Raw genomic sequence first — 17,126 nt, forward strand, 5'->3', positions numbered from 1 at the left:
AAATGTGCACATAGCATTAGGCCGGTTCTTCTGTGCCTTTCAAAACCATGAGTCACTCAGGGCACAAACCAGCAGGTATTCCAAGGAGAGTTAAAACAAACATGAAATTGATGTTTATAAGATTGGAAGGGAGGGGAGTGGTAATTACCCTTATTGGGATAAAATAGATTTTACAGAGGGCGCATTTAAAAAGTTCATTCCAGTGTTAGAGGGATTGCTGATTCCAGCCATCTTTCATGTACTGTAATGAGGAATACACCACTGGAACCAGCACTACTGCTTTAAAACTGCTACTTTGAAACCAGAATGAACTTTTCAGTGTGCCACTATATCTCAGAAATGCAGTGAAGAAGCTGGTCTTGATAATTTGCTTTTATGCCTACATTTTCTTAGTCTGCGTGTAGGCATGTGCCTGTCATTCAGCTGCCAATCTGAAACTCAAACTTTTATATCTGGCCAACAGTCACTCTCTTCATGTCCATATATGCAGTAGAATTTGACAAAAGAGGTAGTATTCATATCTGGCACCAGATTAGGCATAGACTAGAATTTGGGTTTTAGGTTCAAGGCCAACTCAGGAATAAGGGTTTGGACTCAGTTGTACTGAAATTTGGTCAACTATTTGGGATGTATCCCATTAAAATGCTTTCTCTTTACTTTGACAGTGAGATAGGAAAGAGCATTAGTAAACATGCTATAAGAATCACTCCTATCCTGGAAGTGGGCTAGAATACAGGATTTAGTAAGTCTTTCCTTCTCTAAATTTTTTGTTTAGAAACGCAAGCTGGTTGATGGAAGGTGCTATAATTAGAATTAATAGAATTAATTAGTTAAGCCATCACATGGTTTCCTTTCCAGGCAGGAGAATCAAACATTTGCTTCAGGGCATTGAAAATATTAGCAAGTTTGACAAGGTGGGAGGAGTCCAAAATTGAAAAACTTTAGACATTAAAATAAGGAACATTCTACAATATCCCTTCTTTAAAATTAATGTTAGTAACTTAAATTGGAAGCCCAGGTCAAAAAAAAAAAAAGGCAGCTGGGAAGTTATAAGCACTTTGTATTTCCCAGAGGCAGTGTGACAACTTTGCACTGTAAATGTGTAAAGATGCTCATTAAAGACCAAACCCAGGGAACCAGCAACAGAGCTGTTCCGTGATGGTTACTCCAATCCAATGTCCCACATCCCTTCCACATTGAGCTCTGCACATTCATCTGGCTGATGCCTTGCCTCCATCAGCCCCTTGAACACAGGGAGTGCCTGAAGACCTGGCTCTGCACCATGCATTAAGTATACAACCCTGTCAGGCTTCCCAAATCCAGTCACCTTTCCTTTGCACAATAGAATTACACCAGTTCCACTGCTGGACAAGAAGCAGAAGAGGTAGAGGGTGGATCTCACTCTGAGTCCTTATGCTTGCATTTCTTGCGTACCCCAAACTCCCATTGAAGTCATACAAGGGGCCGTGCTGAGACACTAATTCCTTGTAGACAGAATTGTCATATTCAGTCAAGTACATTTTACTCCAATTATGATTAGTTAAGACTCTCTATAAAACCAAATATTGATATAGTTATAGTTTTTAGTTGTAACACAATATTTCTGTTAAAAAACTGTTCTCCACTAAAATTGCTAACCCGATCTATGTATTAATTATATAAAAATAAAATATATAAAACACATGAAACAGAAAGAGACTATAAGAGATTATAAGACTATAATCATATGAGGTTCTGGTGACAACAAAAAGACCTTGAGCTTTGCTCTTGTGGCTAATTATGATGTCATTAGAACCTCTCAATGTACAGTATTTGTATGTCTTTGTACTTCAGGGCCTATCATTTATTTTATATATTAACTTCTAAAACTACAAACACAATGTAACCTAGTCATTGGAAAAGGCCACAATCCCTGATATGGTGTGTATGGATGCCAATCCTGCTGCTTTTTGCATCTGAGACAGACTCACAGAAAACAACTTGTTTTCACAGCAGATCCATGAAATCAGTTAAAAAATGAATGATGTTGATTGGAGATGCCTTGTGTTAGCAGTTCATTTTAGCTAGTCCAATACTTCTGGTATATATAACTTTACATCTTCAAAATGTCTGGGAAAGATTAATTAATACCAACCACAACATCCATGTGATAAAAGAAAGTCAATCCTAATTAGAGCTACATTTGTGCTACAAAGTTTAGATTCATCCTTAGCGTTTGGGGTGTTCAGAAATGATTCCAAACCTAACTCTAGTATTAACATTCCAATTTTTACATGGGAAAACAGATACAGAGTGCTTGATTATGGATTATGGATTATGATTCCAATTTCACGAGTATAAACCAGGAGTAATGCCACTAAAGTCAGTGGTAGAGAGTTATTATGCTGTAAAGTAGGGGAAAATCACAAGCAAGACCAAACGACTTGCCCTCTGTACATAGTGGAGCATCAAGAACCCAAATGTTCTTGGCTCCCAGTCCCTCAATCAAACCACTAGATCTTGTTCTTTCTCCAACACATCAGTAATATCCCTCCTCTGTGGCTTGTGCAGGCGACCCAAATCTTGGTCCCTACTCTGTACACACAGCAGAATCATAGTTGTTTCTCATGCAAAACAGTCCTCAGCACTTGTGGAGAAGGGGCAGGATTTATTTCCCCCTTTTGGCATGTTTTTCAAAACAAATGTATAATTCTAAAACAGAAAAAAGTAACCATTTAAAAAAAAAAAGAGAGAGATTATCCCTTCCAATGCCCTGGTGGTATGAGTGTTGCAATCTTTGTATGTTCCATGTCTCATACTCACCCTCCTTTTCAACCCCTCATTTTTCCCCCCGAGGAAAGCTTTTTATCATTGATTACAAATCATCCAGCAACATCCATCCAAAACAATCAGATCATTTGATTACTGAGCATTTTAGCAACTCCTGTGGAAGACAAATTTCACATGCAATCCAACAATTGCTAGTTTATAAACACTTCAGGGCAGACACCATGTCTACTTCCGTCTGTACAGCACATAGCACATTTTGGACACTATTATAATAATACTGTTGTGCAGGAGAAGATGACGTGGTTCAATAGTAATAAATCTGTAAAATATATACAAGCTTTGGGATATTTAATATAACTGTGAGAGGCATCTCTTTTCATGATGGTGTCTTTAAATTGTAGCTTTGGTATGACGAGTAATGTCACTATGTTTAAAATGAGTCATTTATTGTAGGGAAAATATGCTGGCCCAACAGCCCCATTGAAGACAGTCCTCTATCCAGTACAGGCAATGCCAGTGGGAGAGGCTCTCCATGCCTAATAAGGTGCTTCCACTTTGCTCTGGAAGAAGCATCACTATAACCAAGAGGATATTAATCCACTGCCAATTCAGTCACCAATATAATGATAATGATTATTTGTATTGCACTAGTCCCCGAGAGGCCTTACTCAGGATCATGGCCCAGTTGCACTAGATCCTGTACAAACACTTTAATGTGTAAAGCTCACATGCTATTAACATTAAAGATGTCCATGCTCAGAAGGGCATATAAACAAATACATAATGATGCAGGGATATTGGCACTCATTGACCTAGTTGCTGAGTCTACCAAAAAGGATTTCATCAGGGAAAACAAAAATCTTCCTTACATGTAAGGAACAGGTCTGGCTATAAGATCTGTGTTGTACTCTAAGTTCTGGCACAGCCTTCTTGTGGGATATATACATACAGACACCACAAGTGATTACTGGGCACTGAAATACCTGCACACCCTTAGCTCAGGATTTGAAGAAATATTTATATATGTGTAATGCCCACTCACCATCCTATTTTGATGCAATTTCAAGAAGTAAAGTGTTAGGGTCTAATCCCAGTCCCACTACAGTCGTTTGAGAAAATTGGCATGAATTTCAATGAGAGCAGGATTGGCCCCATAGAACAGCCAATGCACCAACATGTGCAATCACATTACACCTGGAAAAGTTCTCTCTTCCTCTCAGCAGAACTCTGGGAATGATAGCAAGAGATACGCCATTGCTGCCACTGTAAAGTGAAAAGGCTATTATCAAATATCTCCATTGTCTTTTATTCAAAAGTATTTCAGTGGACATCATAGGATCTGAATATTTATTTTCTATGTGGGCTTCTCCCCAGAGTCAGTCAGGTACATCTAAGTTTGGAAGTATCAGTAGCTCCCTGGGGTTATCCCACATCTCAAATCCTGAGCCACATTGTCAGCATAACATTTGTTATTGAAGTACTGCAAGTATAATGGAACTTCATTCATTCCCAAATTCAGACAGGCTCTCTTAACTTCTGGGTGTGCTCAGGAAACATTTTTAAAACTTAAATGGCAGGCTTCTCTGCACCAAAAACCTCCAATGGCCACACCTCACTTGTCTGGCATATTGCTAAAGAAAAATTGCATTTAAAGAAAAAAATCATTTCAATAAAAAGTTACATGTGTGGCTTTTGGGGGTAGTGGGGAAACAGGGTCTAATAATTGTATTTCAAATATTTGTATTTACATTTTTCAGATGATTTTCTATTGCCTTAGGAATTCATTTACATGGCAATAACAAAGAGATGTAGTATTCTCACGATATTTCAGATCCAAGATGGTGGAAAAATCACAAGATGACCAGTTCTCACTTTAAAAACAAAATCCCTGAATCAAATAGCATTTAAAGGCCTGCAGCATTAAAAGGCAAAGGAAAACAGTAAAAGCAAATAGAAATACCATCTATATTTAGCTTTAAATGAATACCATTACTTTCATTAATACATATTGATGTAAAGTCATAGTTGCACATGGAACTACACAAGTCAAAACCCCTACTCCTGCCTCTTGGAATTGAAAATGGAATCAGGGCCAAATTTAGGGGCAGGTAACCCAAGCAATCACCTGGAGTGACAGAGCTGGAGAGCGCCATGCTCGGGGGGTGTTTTTGTTGCTAGCAAAAAAAGGGAAAATTGAATGTTTGAAATAAAATGTTTCAGGTTTTCTGTATGTGGATTCATTTTTCGCTATCCTCCTAGAATGTTCTGGACCTTTGTAGAATCTGGTGGAACCTTCCAGACTTTGAGAATTACGTTTTCCTCGAACCTCCTAGAATGTTGTCAGCTATGCCTTCATGGGTATATAAGGGGCAGGGCATCACCAGTCAGTCAGAGAGATATAAGAACAAACTGAAGTGAAGTGAGACCCCCAGCTGCAATATTGTGAACCTTGTTTTATTGTGTAATTGTGAAAGTGTATTTGTGCTTTAAGACTTGAAGAGTGTAAGTAACAACTAATAAAGGACATATTTAATGAGAGGCCAGAGATATTTATCAAACCCTTATCTATGCAACAATATAAAAGAAATACTGTTACTTCTTTTGCCATGCTTAACATGTAATGACTCTGTGCTTCAGTTTGGGGGAGGGGGGAGGCAAAGGCAAGAAAAGCGATATTTTGAACTAACAGGCGAGGGTTAACATTCTAAGGCTGTCACCTACTGTAGCACTGTTTCATATTGATCCACCCAATGTAGGTGCACAATTCAATTTCTTGATGTTCGTACATTTCAGTTATTCTTAAAATTTAAAAGTTTCTATAAGCTTAGAGGAAACAATTTTTTTATTTACTTATATAGGGCACGAATAAATATAGATTTACAGATCCCAACATGCAAATTTATCGTCTTATATGACAGGGACAAATCATTCATGCAAATCATGCATCAAAGTTGTGAAATGGGCTACAAATGTAATAAAAAATTAGGTATTCAAAAGTTTCACAAATGGGGGGGGGGGGCGCCACTGAAAACGCTCCTTGCCTGGGGAGCCATTTGGTCTAAGGCCAGCCCTGAATGGAATGATTTGATCCTGAGCTCCCCATTAACATCAGTAGGAGTTAAGGACTGACAGCCCCTCCTAAGCTAATGTGCTTGGCACCTGGCAGGATCAGGCCATAAGTCATAGAAAGAACACAACAAAAAATGACAAAAGCCCATAATGGGCAGGAATAGACATGGGATAAAGGGAAGACGTCTGTGAACACAGGGAAAGTCTAAATGCTTTGGAGGGAGGGGACATATTCCTGTGGTGAGTGGATCGATGAGCTGATTAATTTAATTTGTTCCTGGTTGGTTATTTGGGGGGCTGGGTGAAAGGGGTGGGTAGTTTATGTTTATTTTTATTCAATTAATATTTATATTATCATTTTAAATCACATTTGGTGGATTTTCATTGGAAGATTTCAAAGAAGAAATATTTTGAAGTTAATTCAGGTTCTTGTGGAATCTGAATGTACTGCCCAAGTGGTTTTTCCAGAGTTTGCGAACATCAGCCACATTGCTGCTCCTGGTAACCTTAACAGGACAGACAATGGGAAGGGGAGGGGAGAAATAGTTATTGACCTCAGCACAGACACAATCTTCAGGCAGCAGCTCCAAAGTTAGAATCTTTGGGGCTTTCACTGGCACTGTTCATTGCAGCTCTAAACAGACAGTCTACACACTGGACTCTGTATACTGAAGAACCCCTTATGAAAATACTGTTTCTAAGATGCCCTATATTATATGAAAACATTCCCTGGACCTTTCTCTTTTGGTTTAATGGTGTATTGGTGCCACCTGCCGGTTGATGTTGGTACTAACTTTTTCATCCAGTCCCAGCAGCACCTGACCCAATTTTCTTGGCTATTTGAAGAATCAGAAAAGGGCCCATTCCTGGCAGAGGTGCAAATTCAACATTTAAAGGAGGACCTGTGGGGAGACCAGAAGTGAAAATGCATGATTCCTGAAACCAGTCTGAAGTGGATATCAGTGGATAGTTAAAACTTCAAGGGAATATGATCCCTCCTAGCCCCCTCCCATCCTTCTAGTGATTGCCTCTTAGGGATAGGAATATAAATAAAGAAAAGTAGGGAGATTTCAGAATATTAACATAATTACAGAAGACTCTTTCCCTTCTCCAAACATGAGCTAAATTGGTGGAACTCTAAACTACCCATTGACTTAACACATTTTTTTAAAATTATTACTTCCATCAAGTGGTATCACTATCATTCTGACATCTGGTCAGTAGCGGTGACTTTATAACATACAGAATGTAATATGGGACTACATCTTTGCAACAGCTTTATGAGAACATTTGATAGTCATAGATGTAAGAATTTATCAAGAGAAAAGGAGTTAATTCTCCCATTTTAGATATGAGAATCTGAGGCACAGTGAGATTAAGCAATCTGGCTAAAAAAAATCACACAAAGTCAGTAAGAGCTGGGAAATCAGTCTCAGGTCTCCTGAGATGCAATCTAGTGCCTCAGCCACAAAAACAGTATCATGGAGGAAATTTAGAGCTATGTTGTTATACCTCACCTGGTAGGCCAAGGAATTTAAGCAGCACAAATAACTGAAACCCAGAGGCCTCAACTTTTTTATGTTTCCCCTGGTATAAGTAACTGGATAACTCAGCAGAAGGGTAACAGGGTACAGAGTCTATCATTTCTAGGTCACTGGATCAAATCCAGTCCAGGTTCGTAGTAACAGAAATTGTTACCATGTAACAGTTGTTTCAGAGATGAAAGTAGACTAGTGGCCACAACAGGGATTGGAAGTCTATTCCCATCTTTGCAGGGATGTCATATGTCACGTGAAGCAACTCACATTATGCTAGCTTCAGTTCTCTCATCTATAAAATCATTCAGCTGATAACCATGTTTAAGTGCTTTGAGATCCTCAGATAAAACCGTTGTTATAAGAAATGAGTTTATGGTCTTAACCTAGTTTCTAGTGGGCAGATGTTCTCATCACAATTAGCACCTTTGTTGGCAGCCTCAACAAAGGGATCAAGAAGACTGATTGAGCATGGGAAATGAACTCACCCCTAGAAAATGTCCATCCCAAGAAGGGTTGAGGAGAAGATGGAAGCTTGCATCACTGATGTACATACCTATATGTGGATAAACATAGAATGCCAGCCTCCAGTGTTTTTTATCTGGTACCATTTATAAACCCTAAAGTCACTTTTTTTTTCTTTTTGGAATTAGCACCTCTAACCAAAATAAACTGAGAGGTGGCATTAAAAAAACGTAGTTACTGCTGACCAGGATGGAGTTTGAACTGATAACTTAGAAGTGAAAGTTATTGGTAACTAATAGAGCTGGTCAGGAAATGTTTTTTTCACAGAAAAACAAAAACTGGAGATGTAGATTGGCTGAGGAATCCAGCCTATAGAGGAGAATAGGTACCCAAGGCACCTGAACTACAATGCCCATGAGTCACTGCAGCAGCATTTCAAAATGAATTTTTTCTTCATTTGGACTGAAAACAGACACTTCTTGAGGAAAGTTTTGTTTAGTCAAAAAACCTACTTTTCCACTGAAAAACAGTTTTGATGGAAAATTTTCAACCAGCTCTAGGAATTAATATACTGTAGACGATTTTTCTCCAGTTTGAATTTTCTATTATATGAATTTGGAGTCTAGTGTTCTCTTAATGGGCATCTGAACACAAAGTTTGCATCTGAACACCCCTAAGCTCAGAGGCATTTTGATCTGTGATTTTGGTCTAGGCCAGACTTTGTTTAGTTATGAGTGAAGTTATGTGCACTCAACAAGAAGAAAACATACCCCCTAGTTTGAATTAATATCTAACGTGCATCCTATTTACTATGGTTAATATGAAACTAGACAAAAACTATTTCAAAACATAACTGTGTAAATGATTCTTTCAGACTGAGCTGTGGGAGGTTAGAATGAAATTCCTGTGCTCACGGTGAGCTCATTTCATCAGCAGGAGAAACAAAATATCACTGTTTAAAAGAGAGCTCCACAGCTTTGCACCTGCAGTTCAATTTCTGCAATCCATCATTTACATTATCTTTGGAAATGGAGGATTAGGAAAATCTTGTGGCAAATTTACAGTGAACTGTGAATGCTTCCTCTCCTGTCCTCCCTGCCTCAGCCACAGCTGGAATTTAATAACTCAAAACCAGTTATTTCCTGGCAAAATAATATATTTCTACTTACAATCATTCTTTCTGGGGAACTGAAATGGTACTATGGAGAGTGTTGGATGATGGGTCTTGTAGGTTGTAAAATTTAAGTTCACTCTGATCCTATATTTAAAACCAATATTTACCTTGCCTCTGGGAATTTTAATCATTTCCTTTACTGCAGCAATGCTTCTTTAGAGATAGTTCTGGACCTGGAAAGGAAAAGAAAAAAAATTCAAGGAAAGATACAGAACTCCACATAATCAAGGTCTTTGTACAGTACTACAATGTCTGTCTGAAGAAATATTACACTCTAAATATATAAAGAAGTAATTTAGGGGCCACAGACTTTTCAGGCAGCTAGTTGGGTTTAAGAGAGATCATAGCCTGTCTAACTACAGTTCATGACTGCACAAATAGGACTCTCTCTTGACTTATGGGGAGGGCAGATCATTTTTATAGCTACATGGCATCTCCGTTTTCCCTGTTGTGTTTCTGTACTGGTACTATGGTGCTTGTGAGGCTGATATCCCAAGCTGTAGCATTCTATACCACCTCCAAAGGCAGAGTAAGCCAGAATGCATCAAACTGTTCAGTACTGCTGTGGTATACTTGTGTAGTAGCGGGTAACAAGCATTAACTTTCACATTTCTCCACCAGTCCTGAAATTATTTTAGCTGATATCGGCTTATGGGTGGAGGGCTACAAACATTACCATGGAGAATCAAACCTGTCATCACTGTTTCTGTAAGAGTCAAAATATAAAGTGGAGGAGTGGAGAACTTCTTTTATCAAATTTAGGACCCCATTAATAATAGAATTCTAGATTTAGAACAGAACTTGAAATTCTGACCAAAAAAATAATTTGAGGTTTCAGTTCCACTCAGCTCATTCCATTCAGGATTTCAAGTGCAAATCCTGAGCTGCTGCAGGTCTCCTTATTTCATGTCCTTGATAGTTCTACCAAGAAGACAAAAATTACTTTCAGGCACAAATCAGTATTGTTTGTATAACACAAGATTCCATTTAGCTACAAATACTTGGGGTGATGAAGCAATTACATTTCCCTTGAAAAACTGGTTTAATTTAAAAGAAAGTATCTGGCAAAACTCAAAAGTTTAATGGAATATGAAACTCATAACTAAAAAATATCTAGAGGTTTTGCAAAGCCAGACCACCATGATGTTCTCTCATCCCTAGCAATTAATTATGTAACATTTAAAAACAAGTCATGCAAGTAAATCTTTTTGCAAAAGATTACATGCTATAGAAATAGAAAATAATAGTAATACTTAGCAATTACATAGTGTGTTATATATTCAAAGAGCTGTTCAAACAAACCAAGACATTAATATTTTTCTGCAAAATCAATTCTGATCAATACTGAGTGGAAACTAATGAAGGGAACAAACCACAACCCTGGCTTCAAACACTCAAGTTTTGGGAGTGGATCTGAATTTCCCAGTTGGCCCTAAACTTTATGAGATAAAATTCTGCAGAGTGAGCCCATATCTAATCATGTAAACAGTATCTGTGTGTTCTGTTTGTGTACATTCACAGAAAACTAGACATGCTAGTTGTTTTTCTTACATGTACATTCAGTAGTTAGAAAAGTAGAAGTCAATATAAAGTACAAGTGGAAACTACTGCACCAGCTCTGGCAAGCACTAACTCTTAGCAGTACAGAATAACAACTAGCTGTGCTCAGATCCCTTTACTTGGGAAAAATCTACATAGGGAACAAGAAGTTCCACGAAGTTCCCCTTACAGTATCATTCCCTCAGGGGGTATCCCACACACCCCACATAAACGGATAGTCAGCTCTCAAAGCCACTGACCTTGAACTGCCACTGAGACCTAGGGTTGTGCACCACCAGCAAACGCCATAGACCTCCACACTTTCTGCCTGCCCCCTCCCAGTTCCCTGGCGGCATGGATCCAGCATGACTGCTAAATTGGCTGCTTTCCATGGAATCCCTCTTTTGTAGGGACTCCACATCATGGAAAATTGGACACCACATGCTTCTCTGGGGACAACGTCAAGAGAATACCTGTCCCCTTGTGGAAGAACCCAAACTTAGGGGGTTTTATTTATAAGTCTATTGCCCAGCGGATAGTCCAGAATTAGCCAAACAACAGATCAGCAAAGTCAGATTTTTATTCTTTACGTAAAGAAGGTGGTTTTTTTAAATGTAAGGAATGAACTTTACTTACAAAAAACTGATTGTTTTTATAAGGTGGTATAAACAAGTCTTTATATGTTACAGTTTTCATGGTCATACATACTAAAAAAATGTTATTTAGGAATTTTTTAGCAGAGTACTTGCAACTTTCTTTATTTAAGTTACAAGTTAAGTTCTGCATTTTATTTTTACTGGCGTTTAGGCCTTTTAACTATTTTATTACTTTAAAACATTTTAAGATTAAATAACTGCTAAAAAGACATTTTTTATTTCAGGCTTTTTACAGCCATTTTTAAAATTAGTTTTTAGCAGAAACAGAGACCCCATCTTCTTTTCCCTTTACACCGTTAAGTTCCAGGTTCACAGCCTGCTCCTACCCACAATGAGGCTACCAGGGTTCTGAGGGAAAGCAAGAGCTGTGCAGCTGAAGCAGCGCTCCTACCATGTACACATTCAGCCAGGGATCCACTGTGTTTTAATCCCTGCTGCTGTAAAAGGAATGACTTAGGCCCTGGTTAACAACTCTCTGGAATACTGGCTGCATGTGAAACATTACATAAATAATCTCTATCTGTAGGGCATCCACCACAGATACCTATGAACCATGATATGACTGCTGAAAATACCACCTCCAGATGATGGACAGTAATAGAGAACAACAGAAACGGCAAGGCTTCAACAGCACCAGAAGAATGTAGAATAGATTAAGCAACAATGCCATTGCCAGCCTATGATTGAGGGAAGTTTGGCATATGGGGGATGAAGATTTTGACAAAGAATGAGAACAGAGTTTAAGGTACAATCTGCAAAACCAAAATGTTTGCAAATTGCTCGGTTTCCCAGTGCCTTCGGAGCATAACGTCCAGAGTACCATTTAAAGGCACAGTGGTAACAGGTAATTTCTGAGGCCAGCTGTTGTTGGATAGAAGAGGTAGGCAGCAGAATACGTATCCGCATGGACATATTTAGAAATATTTACCTTACCAAACACAGGGGATATCTGTGCTATCCAGAAAATGTATTCTTCAGTTTGTCCATCCCGAGTACATAAGCAGTCTTAAGTTTCATGGGCCAAATTCTGCTCTCCCTTACACTTCTGTACTCTATTGATCTTAATAAGATTGCTCTTAATTTATTCAGGCGTGAATGAAGGGGAAAATCAGCCCCTTTGTTTTATAAAGGGCTGAAAAAGCCCTTTTTGTGAAGAGAGTAGGGTATCTTTTATGAACGTAACAGTACAAAGTCTAATGATGTTCACCAATTGTTACATTGCAGTCAGTTAATTACACTCTTCTGCTACTGAAAAGATAACTTTTTTAAAATGTATTTCAAAAGGATTCACCCCTTCCTCCCCACACTATAGAAGTGAGAAAAAAAGTGGTTTTATTCTCATTCATCTTCATTTCAGTTAAGAATGCTCTAAAGCTGCCATCTTTACTAAATTTTATGAGGTTTTGGGAAGGAGAGAATCAGAGAAGAATTAGAAATCAACCCAAGACCACCAGAATGCATTAATAAGTTCCAGAAAAATGGGGTTTTGGTTAGACTGGTTTTGTAGGGCTTATTTGGAAGAAGACTTCATAGGTTAAAACAAGAAATGTAACTCATTGTAAATTCTTTCTTGCTAGTTAGAAATATTTTCATATACAGACTTTAGCATTAACAACAGGAGAGAGACTGGAAAGCTTCAGAAAACATACGAATTAAGGATTGTCAATCGTAAAGCCAAATTTCTCAGCTCTTGCTGGTTTGTGATGAAACACTAAACTCAGGCACTTATACTTAATGTGCTTCCTTTCCCCACCTCTTCCCCCATCTGTTTTTAAAAATACAATTTAATGGAAAGTTATAAGATATGAATACTCTTTCCTGGGGATAGTTGTTTATGTCCAGGAAAGAGTAAAATGGTTTGGAGAAAATAAGAACCAACCCAAACTATTACACATTCTTGAAATGAAGCTTTGGAATATTTTAACAATGTCTTCTTCTTCCATTCTCTTGAGGTTTTGCATTTCCTTATTTAGCTTGGCCTAACAGTAGCAGCACTGAAACCCACCAAGGAAGATTCCATTAGTGGTGAAATGGACAGACAGATCTGGATTATGACACCTCCATCTCACTCACTAACTATTCATTTACTGCCCTTGATGTTCATTGTCATGTTGTGCAATCTTGGGGGCTCTGTCCACTTTTCAAGCTTTAACCATCACACTTTTTTCCATCATGTCTCTATACCACAAATTGAAATTCATTCAGGTATAAAAGGTTTTTATGGTATTCTCAGTAATTTTCCATGAACATCAGCAATTTCAAAAAAGTTCTCAATTGTTTCATACTATCTCACTCTCTTTTTAACTCTGTATATTAAAATTAATTTTTATTCTTTGTTTTAAATTAACTAAATGCCTCTAAATACTAATTCTGGCCACTTTATATTTGGTTAGGGCTCACACAGTAGTCACACTGAGAAAGGGATGACTGGCAAAAGCAGGAAACAGAAAGAAAAACACATGCAGAGTAGGATTAGGAGGAAAACCCTCTTTCATTACACCAGTGATCCAAAGATTCAGGTCAAGGGCCAAACCCCATGCCAGATGCAGAACATGGTCAGTTCCAGAAAGACAATAAAACCCATCCCACTCTAATTCTTTCCCAGGCTTTCCTTAGTGAGGCCTGAAGAATTTCTCTCATTCACCAGATTTTCAGTTTGTGAACCCAACTCAGAGGGGGGAAAACACACACAGTACAATATCTTGGGGAAATCTGGCCACTCTTCCCACTCACTGAGTGGATGAGCACCTTGTGGCCTGAGCATCCCCAAGGAAGCCTCACTGCTTCTCCTCTCTTCTGAGCAGGACTCTAGAATCCAATTTTCTCCAGGGTTATAAAAAAAAAAATCCTTTCCTTTAACAAGGCCCCCAACCTTCTGAAGGCTGCTTCCTCCCATTTATCAGTATTTCCCCGCCTGATTACTCCATCCTGGTCAAGGAGTCTCCTTCCATGAATGACATTTCTAGCAGGAGACAAATGCATCAGTCTTTGCAAGCTACACAATTAACCCCTTCCCATCCTGGCTCAGTGTGGTTTGGAGACCCCCTTACAGACTTCAATTTCTTAATGAAATAAAATAAACAGCATTGGGCTAGATTCACAAAGACTTTTAGGCACTTAGAAAATCTCTGGGATTCAAAAATCCTGTGTTCAGTGCCTAGGCTCGATGTATGATGAATGGGGAGAGACAGGTGCCCCAAAATTGAATTCACAAAAGCCAGCACATTAGGTGGCTCCTCACCTTACTAGCCAATCAGAGATGTCGAGATGGGGAGGGGGGCGGTGCTGATTCTACCACTCTATAATACTGTGTGATTGAAATATGGCCATTTATATCATTAATATTGCCACTGTTGGACAATTGCAACAAACCTACAAAATATCTCATGTAAGGTATCAATGGAAAAGTTACAATCTATCAAATATGATTATCCTGTTGTACATATGTATTATCTTTGTATTTAAAGTTATAAATATTGACTATGTACCAGTATTTCAAATGTGTTTGCTCCTGAGGTAACAGGTAGTTTACATCCAGTCTAGCCAGCACATTTTGAATGGACCATTCAAGTTGATGGCCCATTAAAGGTCACAATGGGCCAGAGAAGAAGTTTATCCCCACCTGGTGAGCTTTCCTATGGATGCTTTAGCCAGAATATGGGTAATGACTGCTCCTAGGAGTCACCAAAGCATGCGTGGGCATGTGACTAGCTCATGTGATCTTGGACTCCATCTTGTGCCTGTTCTTTTCCACCAGCCAAGCTGAAAGCATTCCCTCCACATGGGAGAAGGTAGCACCTGGAAGCATCTTCATTTTGCCTCTTTCCTGCTCTTATCTCTGGACTATGGATTTCCACTAAAAGGAGCATTCCAATCAATGGACTGAGGACCTTCCAATCTTTTGAAGTTGCCAGAGACTTTACAAGCTAGCAGTCTGTAACATCACTGTTACAAACCTGACCCAAGAACTTTGCAATGATTGTATGTATATGAAGTCTTTGACCATTTTAACTCTCTCCTTTTTTCACTCATAAATAAAGCTTTAGATATTACATACTAAAGCATTGGCAACAGTGACTCTCAGTTGCCGGTTAGGTAATTTTCCTGCATACACATAATTCTTATAAATCCTTTTAAGCAGTCCTGCAGTATTCATATTGTCTGGATCAAGTAATTTTCTTTTTGACAGCTAAGTAAAATATCAGTATTTTTTTCATCATCAAGGTACAGGTAGGCAAGTATATTTGCCTGGGTTGGTAAGTTTTCATGACAACTTTGCAAGTGTGATTTGAAGTATCTCTAGGAGGAACAAGAGAAAGCCAGAGAGGTACTACTATGAAAATACAGAGATTGCACTAGTCTATGAAGTATCCTGAATAGTGACTCTGTGTGTCATGGCTCAAATGCTTTTCCTGGAGTGTGGCATGCTGGTGAACCATTTCCACCAGAAATATGGCATGGATTCCAAAACCAAAGTGAGAGCAGCAGGTGCAGCACAGGAACCAGCAATGCAGCTTCCCACCACTGCCCCATCAATATGCCTCAGCCTTCATTTCAAGGCTGCCAGCCCTATCACCGAGATGTTAAGCCTTCATGCTCATTGGACCCAAAGTTTTTCTGCTGGGATTGCCAACAGGTCCCAGCAGAAATTCCCAAGATTTCTAATTACTGCCAGTTGAAATGATAGATTTTATGATCTGTACGGTGGCCCAATGGACGCTCAACTAAGACCACCAACTCAATTTAGCTGACAAACAACTATAGATATTAAGAGCTTTCTGTTGGGTAAATATTCTACCAGTACTCATGACTGAGAGGAAAATTTTTGGAAGTAAATGATGTTATCAACCTGAATCTGCTCCTCTTTCCACAACCAAGGAAAAATGGGCTAGATTCACAAAAGGACTTTAGTGCCTAAATCCCAGAATCAGGCCTCACTGGGATTCACAAGCAACCACTCAGCTGCTCCTGAGTCCTGTAGGTGCCTAAACTCGTTCAGCACCTGTATTTTTGCAGTAAACGTTCCCTAAGTGCCTGTGTTTCTGCCTTTGAACATGAGTGGTGCAGCCCCGCTCTACGTGTCTGGATGAATAAGCCTCAGAGTGATGCATGAACCAGGGGAAGATAGGCATTCCTCTGCCTGACTCACCCATGGGGTCTGGTTTGTTAAGCAAACTTAGAGCTTGCCTGCCAGTTTGGGCCCTTACAGAGAAGTTTACACAAAATTCCAGGGTCAGAGGAACTCCCTCAGAACTTCTTATCTGGTGGTTAGGCTACTCACCTGGGTTGTGGGAGATTTCTGGTTCACATCCCCCCCTCCTCTCCCTGGCAGAGGAAGAAAGAGATTTAAACAGGGATCTGTTCGCATCTGCCTTAACCAATGGGATATAGGAAATACTGATGTTGGGGACTCCCTCAGTGTTTCATATTGAACGTGTTCCACTGCTGATAAATAATTTAAGTCTTTGGAGTCATGATCCTGTCTCCCACCTCCCAGGTGAGTGCTCTAACCATCAAGCTATGGATTTAGGCTCATGCTTGCTCTTTCTTTCTCTTGCCCAATGTCAAAACTGTTCTGCTGTGGAAAAAAAAAAGAAAGAATCATTAGGTGAGAGACAGAGAGATTGGCTTCTTACTAAAAATGGTCCAGGCACCTAATGCCAAGAGAGGGTTTGCAGCTGAAAATTCCAAGAGAAGGGAAATGCCTACCTGGAGCCCAGACTATCTCCAAGAAAGGGTGTCACTGTGCCTCAGTGGGTCACAGCTGAGGATACCAGGTTCAGGAAAAACTACTGAGAAGTGGGACAGACCCACCCCATATTGGTGGTTATTCTTCCATAAGATATGCCAAGCCAGTAACAAAAGTAAACTTCTATCTCATTACAACGGTTAACAAGAAACCCAAACTGCAGTTTCCTT

General features: G+C 39.2%; 2 long non-coding RNA genes across 2 annotated transcripts in view; both read right to left on the reverse strand.

Moving 5' to 3' along the window:
* LOC137159704 (uncharacterized) overlaps positions 1 to 3,969 on the reverse strand; it is a 43,787-nt gene extending 39,818 nt beyond the window's left edge. The window contains exon 1 of the long non-coding RNA XR_010921701.1: positions 3,812 to 3,969. This is a non-coding gene — a long non-coding RNA (uncharacterized lncRNA). The remainder of the gene's footprint in view (positions 1 to 3,811) is intronic.
* Positions 3,970 to 4,664: 695 nt separating this feature from the next.
* Positions 4,665 to 16,569, reverse strand: LOC137159705 (uncharacterized). Its single transcript, XR_010921702.1, has 4 exons — positions 16,489 to 16,569; positions 9,120 to 9,185; positions 7,862 to 7,929; positions 4,665 to 6,344 (listed from the first exon to the last, which is right to left on the reverse strand). It is a non-coding gene; the product is annotated as an uncharacterized lncRNA (long non-coding RNA).
* Positions 16,570 to 17,126: the final 557 nt, after the last annotated feature.

This window comes from Emydura macquarii, unplaced genomic scaffold (assembly GCF_026122565.2).
Source record: "Emydura macquarii macquarii isolate MOO-44397 ecotype Brisbane River unplaced genomic scaffold, CSIRO-AGI_Emac_v2 contig_1876, whole genome shotgun sequence".
NCBI classification, from domain to species: domain Eukaryota; kingdom Metazoa; phylum Chordata; order Testudines; family Chelidae; genus Emydura; species Emydura macquarii.